Here is a 9473-nt window from a genome sequence, read left to right as displayed (position 1 = left end):
TTAATCTCTCCTGGAAGAAGCCGCTGTTAATTGATAGGAGAGAACAACACCAGAGTCTCAGTGTTTCCTAAATCTCTTTAAACCCTGAAACATACAAGATGTAGGCTTGGCTGTGCCATGCCTGCACTGATTTCCCACCATGACAAAGAATCCATGATTTTTTTGTCTTCCAGACATGGACTGAAACCACTCTGAGAAGACCAAAGCAAGGGTCAAAACCAAGCCCAAATCTCAGGAGCAGAGGAGGGCACATAAATCAATCAATTTTCACTTAAAACCAACTGGGGAGCACAGAAATGTCTCTCTGCAGCAAAGATTTCCATCACCAACCATTATATTCCCAGTAGGCAGGAGTGGACAAGTCACAATTCAAAGCTTTGTGCCTCTTCTTTTTCGGACTCCATGAAATTTTCGTAATGAAACCCCAAAAAACAAGGTGAAGTGCATGGTTTGGTCTGGAAACCATGAGCAATTCTGTGGTTTTGCTTAGGATTGTACTGCATCTAGTCCAAACTGGGGAGTTTCTCTTCGCTGAATATGACCTAAAGAGATTGAATTCATTCACAGCTGAAACTGAGAGCGAAATTTAGGGGGCATGAACCCACGCAGACTAAAAGAAGGAAAAAGGGTTTGCATGAAACCGCAGGTCAGGTTTGTTCACTGAGTTCAGCATCACCTTGAGTTGCTCTGGGAGGTGTTTGTTGCTGATTCACCAAACCACAGCTCCTGGACCCTACAGGGCTTGAGCTCCTCAGGAATTGTCAGCCAGCTCTGGGAACACACAGGTCCCCAAGTGCTGCTGATCTCAGGGTGGCACCTCTGAAGGCGTGGCTGAGTTTCCCCTTGCAGCATTCCTTCCTCTGGGAGAAGAGAAGGCTCTGGGGAGATCTTAGAGCACCTTCCAGTGCCTGAGGGGACTCATGAGAACATGGGAGCAGGACTTTCATGAGGATAGGTCGTGATGAGACAAGAGGGAATGGCCTTAAGCTAAAGGAGGGCAGATGGGACATTAGGAATAAATCCTTCCCTGGGAGGGTGGGGAACCCAGAAAAGCTGTGGCTGCCCCTGGACCCCTGGAAGTGTCCAAGGCCAGGCTGGATGGGGCTTGGAGCCACCTGGGACAGTGGGAGGTGTCCCTGCCCATGGCAGGGCCATGCCCATGGGACTGGGTGATCTTTAAGATCCCTTCCAACCCAAACCATTCTGTGATCTATGTAGGCTGGCAGGCCTCCGGAAAATCTAGGGAAAAAGTTTGGAAAAGTAGAATTGCCAGAGAAACACTTGCTGTTTGTTACAGTGGCTCGTGTTGATGGGTTCTCTTGAGTGTCCTTCGGGCATCTCAGTGCCCAACTCTTCTGCACAGGGGAAAATCCTACTTTTCCACCAGCAAAACCTGCTGTGTGTGGTGTGCCCAAAAAGCCCCGAGACATTTGCACAAAGGCATCAAAGCAAGGAATAAGAGAGGAGCAGAACTCAAGAATGGGCAAGATTAAATTTTTAAGCCTGCATGAATTGAGAGTGACATTGCAAAGATTCTGGGGTTGCATTAATTCAAGAGAAGCTGGAGTAGGAATGACATGAATATCAATGGGAATGCACAGAGCTTTTGTGCGCCCTGATTGGAATCAAAGAAAGAAATGCCAAATTTAATTCCACGGAGGGCAAACCACCCAGGATCCAGAGTGGAGGTGTCCTTCTTGTGGGTAAGAAATGCAGCTCTGAAAAGGCTTTGGATAATTTCAGAGTAACTGTTCCAGAGACAATGCTGGCAGATGCAGGATTTTACCTGGCAATTATCTCTGTAGGAACAAACAAAGACTGTCACTCAAGGCTGAATATTTTGATTTTCCTTTCCCATTCTCCTGTAATTTATACATTTTGTGGCTTACAGAAATAAACAGGCAGTGGTGATGCCCTGGCTGCTGTGTGACACAGGGATGCCTCAATTCCCTTATCCCACTGTCACTGCTCCTCCCTGGCTGTACCTGACAGTGATGGCTCCCAATCCCTGGATCATCCCTGTTCCATGATGGCCTTCCATAATTTCACTCCCAGGCAGGGTCCATTATGCTTATTTGATGACTGCCACCCTCAGAAGGGTGATGTCAAAATCTGGGGGTGATTTTTCACAAGAACCATAATAATTAACCTCCCACCCTCCACCTACTAATGAGGCTCCTGCTCTCAAATGAGCTCCTGCTCCCAAACGCCCTCAATCATTTTCCCTGCCTGTAGCTATCTCACAGCTACCTGGACAAGAAACTTGTCTGGGCTGTTTCTATAATCAGCCCTGGTATGGGCTGAGGACACAAACATTCCCAGACTGATCCCTCAGATACACCAGGATGAACCACTTACCGAGAAAGCACCTCAGAGCCACCTTCAGAATTGGCCTGGGGAGCCCAGAATTACTTAATCCTACATATTTGTGAGAATCTTGCCCCTTGTCAATGAGCAGAGCCTGGGAGAAGCCCAGCAAGTGCGAAAAAGCACTGCACACAAATGCTCACGCAGAGCTGTGCATTGGTACACCCCAATTAGCAGGATCATCAGCTGGGGAGGGCTGGGATCTCCACAGCTCTCTTTGGAGATGTTGGTCAGCCAAGTGCTGCACTACTCCCAGGAGGGAACTTCCAGCTTTTCTTTCGGTTTTTTTCTGGAGATTTTTGTCGTTAACTGTGGGGACAGGAGAGCAAGAAAGCAGCTACAGCTTGGAGGTGTCCCAGGCCTCAGCTCGTAACCAAAAGCCCCCAGCAGCTTCAAGCTGAACTTGTTCCAGTCACCGTGAATAAAAAGCTCCAGCTGACTTCCATGCTTTAAGGCATTTTGGAACATCATTCTTAAGGCTTTTACCAGTTTCACACCTGGAGAGAAAGCTCCTGTCACCCTGAGGAGACAGGTTATATTGCCTTCTTTGAACACTGATTTTTGGGGGGGATTTTGACAGCGCTCTGTCCTTTGCTGCAGCTTTTCTGTGTGTGCTCATGCTCCTGAGTCATTTGCATCAACTTTGCAGAGTCCTGGGGACTGCTTCAGGGAGTCTTTAGGGGAACAAACCTAAAGAGGGTCCCCAGGCTGGAGGGCACAACTCTGTTTAACCCCTGAGGTTAAACAGAGGCACTTTCACCTTCTGATGCCTCGTTTCTTTCATTAACAGGGAGGTAGAAGAAGAACACCAACATTGACCCGCCTCAGCAGCTGCTGTGAGGATAAATCCATCCCAGACTGAGTGACAGAAGGTAGCCCTGGCCCCTAAGGCACTCTACACTGGGAATTTTGCAAGATCTTTCCTTATTTGCCCTATAGGGATGGAAAAAATAAACGACTTCACAGTTTCTTGCCTGAGAAGAAGAGTGATGGAGCTTTCTTATTTTGAGAAAGGTGAACTAACAAAGCCTTTCGAGCTGCCAGAATTATAAATAGACTTTCACCCCACATTCCTGCACTTCCCTGGATGTACAGACTGCATCTCAAGCTAGTGAAACTTTGATTTTTCAGTGGTTCTCGTATGATTGCCCAGTAGAGTTCAGTGCATGGATGCCACACTGAGCAGAGCCTGTTTATGAGCCACAGGGAGATTTAGGAGCTGTCAAGTGCTGAATGCCAACTTTTGTGGGGTTTTCATTTCTAATCTAGGTACCTTATGGTGCCAGGTGAATTCAATTGTAACTGCTCTCTCAGTGAAGTCTAACCAGAGGTGATGTCCCGAGGAAGGTTTGGTTATTTTCAATCTGACCTCAGATCTCTCATCTCTCTTTTATCAAAAGCTGTCAACACTTACGCACAGGGAGCACAAATAACAGCTTCTCCCCTAAATCAGACTGACCAATCTTTGGTTCACAATTCCACTTCTTTCCATGGCCATTATTGACATTTCACACTCACACAGGGGAAAATCCTGATTATTACAGCTGAGCCATTCCAGAGCCATGCCTGTCCCAGCCCAGACCCTCAGATCTGTGTCTCAAAGACACCCAAGCTGCCCTTCCCAGTGTCATCATTTCCAAAACCACTGCTCATCCCCACCCCTGGGTGCCCACAAGCCTCACGCTTAGGTGGGTGACAGGGCCAGATGCTGCTCCAGTCCAATCCTGCCCCACAGCTCAGCCCCCACCTGATGCTTTTTTCCCATCCCAGCAGCATTCTCATTTTCCAGGGATAAAGCTCTGTGCCCTTTCCCAAACAGAACATCAAACTATCTGACCTATAGGGCCCTTTCTGACTTAAATTCTGTTATTTTCCTGCAGATGTTGAGGGGAAGATCCTTTTCTGTGATGCTGCTGCCTCTCTGTGCCAGCCCTGGTGTGTGTGACACTGTGCCAGTGTCAGTGCCCCTCACACCACAAGGTCCTGGCGTGGTCTCTGCCAACCTCACCCAATGTCCTGCACGATGAAATGGAGCCTTTCTCTTCATTTCCGTGGGTTTGAGTGGTTATTTCTTCCTGCTACCCAAATCCATACATTAGGGTTATTTTAGGATTATTTTATTATTATTATTATTATTATTATTATTATATTAGGAATCCATCCATTCCTCCTTCTGACCCAAATCCACCTCATGGTTTTTCTCAGGCCAACATTTTCAGGTGTATCCAGAGATTTTAGGAGCCACACTCACACCAGCAAGTGTAAATGTTCTTTTTTTCTCTCTTAATGAACTTGAAATTGACACAATCTTCTTCTTCTTCTTTTTTTTTTTATTATTAATTAGATCCCACAGTATGCATGAGAATATATTTCTGAGTGGTTCAATTTTTTATTATGCTGCTGGAATCACACAGAAATAGCCTGCTTTTCAAGAAACTATGAGATCCTTGTGGGAAATGAATGTCTTTCTGGTGTTCCATAACAGAGTAGCTGGAGTTTCAATGATTTGAAATCTCTAGGGGTGCCTGAAAATCTCATTCTGAATAACTCTGAGTATATATATATTTTTTTAATTTAAACAATATTAATTTTTCCATTTCTTCCAGCTTTGCAATTCATGCATTATTTTCTTCTGGTCATTAACCAGAACACAGAGGGGTTTAATACCCAGAAATGGATTTTCCACTTGGATTGACTCTCCCAAATGCTGCTGAAAGGCACCACAGGTTTTCTAGCTCCCCAGTTTGAGGAATGTCACATGGGAACAACTCTGGGTGTGTTTGGGCTGACAATAATTCCACTGAGTAAATGCTGTCTCTGACAAATTTGTGGAAGTTATTGCACTTTTATAACTGTTCCATTGTATTGTTTTATTGTTGCATTTTATTATCTCTCCTAACGCCTCTGCTTTCTACCTGCACTCCAAAGGAGATGGATGATGCACATCCACTACAGTGTCAAGAGGTGGTTTTTTCCCCCATACCCAATTTTCAGCTAATTTAATACACCTGATTTTCCATCTTCTCACAAGACCGAGTGATGTAATTCTTTTGAGCAAGGGAGGCAGCAGCACAGCACGAATAAACCCTCTGCAGCTTCCCAAGGAGATGATACTGCACAGTGGCAGCTTTAACCTTTCCTTTTCCCCCCTCATTTTCCTCCTGTCTGATGTCTATTTTTATCCAGTGATCTTATTTGAGAAACAAAATGAGGAAAGAACATTGCTATTCTTGGGAATCCTCCAAGAGGCTGGGATGAGAGATGGGAGATAGGCAGCATGTCCCTGCAAAGAGTGTTTTGTGGTGGCCGCCAAAGGTGTCCTTGCAGCACGGCTGGGAATGAGATATCGGAGTGTCATTTCCTTCAATCAGTGATCAGCTTTGCTCAGGACCACGTGAACGGGCAGAGATTCTAATCAAAGAAGTTAAAAACTAGACCCAAACAACTTTTTCAGCCTCAGCAAGGGCTGAGGTGTGGATGTGAGCACAACCCCGCAGTGCGGCGCGGGAGTGATTCATGGGAGGAAACGCAGAGCCTCCGACGATGAGGTGATTCATCCTCTGGGCGCTCAGGGTGTTTTGCAGCAACCTCAGTTTACTGATTTTGCATTTCCATATCAAATGATCTCCACATGTGCTCCCATGTTCATGTGTGTGCAGTCAGCTGCAGCTCACAGCAGGCTGGAGAACCCTGCATCCACTGGGGTCTCTCACTGAAGATAAAGGATCTTGGAAATCATCTCATTCCAGGCTGGGTGGAGCTCGGAGCAACCTGGGATGGTGGAAGGTGTCCCTGCCCATGGGGTGGGATGATCTCTAAGGTCCCTTCCACCCCAAACCCCTCTGTGATTCCCCGATTCCACAAGAAGCCCAAAAGCATCCTTGCTATCAATGGCCCTCAGGATGATGGCAGGAATCATTTGATTGAGCTTCAGGGCTGGGACCAAATGAGACTCCCCAAGCCAGGCCAGATGTGAAGGAACAGATCAACCTGCTCATGCCTTTGCCCAGGTTGACAGTGATATTTACGGAGAAGCTCCATGGTGTTTTCCAGCTCTGCCAGCCATCAGGGAGGTGGCAGCCACAGCTGGGATGATGTTGCTCACCCCGTGGTGTTTAGAGCTGTGTAGGGGCCAAAATGACCTCATGAGCTCCCAATTGTTTATTTCCTTTTCCTTCTCTGTGCCACGCCTTGTGTTTTCTCTCCCCACTCAGATGACAGCTGCCAGGACCAGGCAGCCCAGGGCCATGAAACAGACATTATGGTTCATTTTCTCTCATAGATCTTGGATGAGGTTCTGGGAGTGAACCGCATGGACATAAACACGAGTGATGGCTTTGACAAGAAACGGGCACAGTTCATATAAACCCAGAAACTTCTAAAGGCACCTACACCCTTCACCCCCCTGGATTTCAGTGGCAGCTGGGTTCCTACACATCTCTCAAAAACTGGGCATTAATGTCTTTGGTAAAGGTTTCAGTTATCACAGCTTCGGCCAAGGGTGAATTTCCAGCGAGCACATGGATGATGCTCATCTCTCATGAGTTCATTTCCTCTCGGCCCAGGAGTAGAAGAGTAAGTACTAACAATGGGCTGGGATATTTTGTATTTTTTTCTGACAAAGGCAGCCGCTTGCAATATCTACCAAGAAATAATTAGAGCTGCTGGTTTTGTGGTTCGCTTGTTTTCTGCCTCCCTGCCCTTTTATGCAAAGCTCCTTGCCGCAGAGGACACAGCTCGCGCTGATGCAAATTTGGGGCAAGCACCTATTTAACCTCTTGAACCAGAGCTGGGGAGCATTGATGCAACCTTTGGCAGAAGACATGAAACAGTGAACTGTGCTCTGGGAATCAGCTCCATCAGGCAGGTGAGAGTGTGAGAGGGTTTGCAGGGTGGTGTTTTCAGGGATTAGTAACAGAGCATTGCACTAAAGTTATGTTTTGAAAGCACATCAGCAGCACCAAGCCAGAATATACAGCCAGAGCACCCCAAAACACCTATTTCATGGGGGGTGCCCCATCCCTGGAATGTCCAAGGCCAGGCTTGGAGCACCCTGAGATAGTGGGAGGTGTCCCTGCCCATGGCAGGGGGTGGGATGGGATGATCTTTAAGGACCCTTCCAACACAAACCATTCTGGGATTCTGTGATTATGGGACCTTCCCAGCAGATTCCAGCATTTCCAGCTCACCCTGTGGGTTTGCAGTGTGTGGGCTGATCCGGATTGCCCTTCTTTGCACACATTTCTCCCATTTTTCCTCACTGACATTCAGTGATCTCTTTTCCTTTTGCAGCCATCAGCACCACCTGGTTGTTCTTGGTAAGTTTAGCACAGGTGTTTTTCTGTTTGAAGAGCTGACCTGCACGCCAGGTGTGAGTGCCAAAGCCTGAGAGCTCGCTGAGAGCTGGACCCTCCTCATGACACCACAGCAGGTGACATCCTACAAACTACACCACCATCACTCTCTGGAATAACCTCCACCCCAGTGAGGGACGTACCTGCTCAGTCATGAGCAGGAGCTGCTGAACTGCCTGTTCTGGAGTCACTGCAAGACCTTGGGAATTTGGATTTTCCTGCATTTCAGAGATGTCACATTGTTGAGGAGGGCTGGGGAGAAATTACTTTGGTAGGGGATCTCCATGTGCTGCTTCCCAAAGGGTGGATTTGCTGCTCTGAACTTGCTGCCTTAAGGGGACAAATGGCCTTTCACAGGCAAGACTTTGTAAATCTGTCCTTTATAATCAAAATTAATTTGCAGAATGAGAACCTCTGCTGCTCGTGGCTGTCCAGAAGCTCTGCATCCACCAAGAAGGACCCAGCAGGTGAGGATCCACCTCATCCAACCTGCCAGGCCTAACCAAGGGAGAGCATTTTCTCATCCCTTTGTCTCTGGTTCAAACAGGTTGTGCCTGTTCCCATGGTGATAAGGGATGCTCTGAAAAACACTGCTTTGCAAATCTCTAGAAGCCTTTGTAGTGCTGTGCTCCAGTGATTTTATTAAAGATAGTGGTAATGATAGGAAAATGCCACAGCTCTGCAATGTCAGGGGTGTAAAGAACAATTGGACTAAAATTGAAAAGTTCCACCTTTTAACGGGGAGGCCACGAGCCCAAACCAGAGGGAACTGGAGAATTGCACTCAATAAGTGCCTGGTTTTTCTGTTCTGATGTTCTTCCCAAGGAATTTCTTGCTGCACTCTACTGAAGGCAAGGTGCTGAGCTGACTGGATCATTGGTAGGATCCCCTTTGCCCTCCCTGATGTCCTCCTTATCTTATCAGACTGGGAATAACTGACACAAATAACCCAGGAGCTTGTTCCTGGTAAATAAATTAACTGGCTTGCCTGGATGTGATTCAAAAGGGGACACACATCCAGCTGGGAACATTTTCAGAGACACTGAGGTGTCTTTTGACTTGGACTGGCCAGAAAGCCAGGAGTCATCCCACAGAAAATATGCAGGGTTAGGAATGAGTGGTCCTTTAACACTGGAATAGAGTAGGAATGTTTCCAGATAAACAAATCTCACCTGAGCTCTGTGCAAAGCCAGGGTGACAGTCCCAGGCCAGGCCAGGATAGAAGTGAGCAGGAATTCCCTGACTGCAGATAAACCTGGGATTACAGACACCCTCTGTGGGCACATCCCAACCTCTGCTTTCAGCTACTTTGGTGTCACCGCTTTCTTTGTGCCTGGAACTTTGCACCCTGCATTGGAAATGTATTTCTGACACATTTCTATGAAATTCTTCAATGAAAATCTCACCCAAATATCTCCAGAACTCCAAAGAGAAGAGTAATCATAGACTGTCTGGAGTTGGAAGGGATCCATAAGGATCGAGTTCAACTCCCTGCTCCTCCCAGGAGTGCCCAGCGTGAAAACATATAACCAAGAGGATCCTCCAGATGCTCCTTGACCCTTGGAGAGGGTTAGTGCTGTGGGGAGCCTATTCCAGTGATCAACCACCCTCTCAGGGAAGAGCCTTTCCCTAATGTCCAGTCTGAACTTCCGCTGGTGCAGCTCCATTCCCTTTCCTCCTGTCCTGGTCACCAGAGAGGGGATCAGCAGCTCCTGCCCTGCTGCCTGTAGTGAGGAAGGTGTGGATGGCCAT

The sequence above is a fragment of the Corvus kubaryi genome, unplaced genomic scaffold (assembly GCF_017639235.1).
Source record: "Corvus kubaryi isolate FWS band 111438036 unplaced genomic scaffold, C.kubaryi_AGA036_p1.0 78, whole genome shotgun sequence".
Classification (NCBI taxonomy): Eukaryota; Metazoa; Chordata; class Aves; order Passeriformes; family Corvidae; genus Corvus; species Corvus kubaryi.
The sequence above is the reverse complement of the archived record's forward strand: the minus strand, read 5'-3'. Positions refer to the sequence as shown.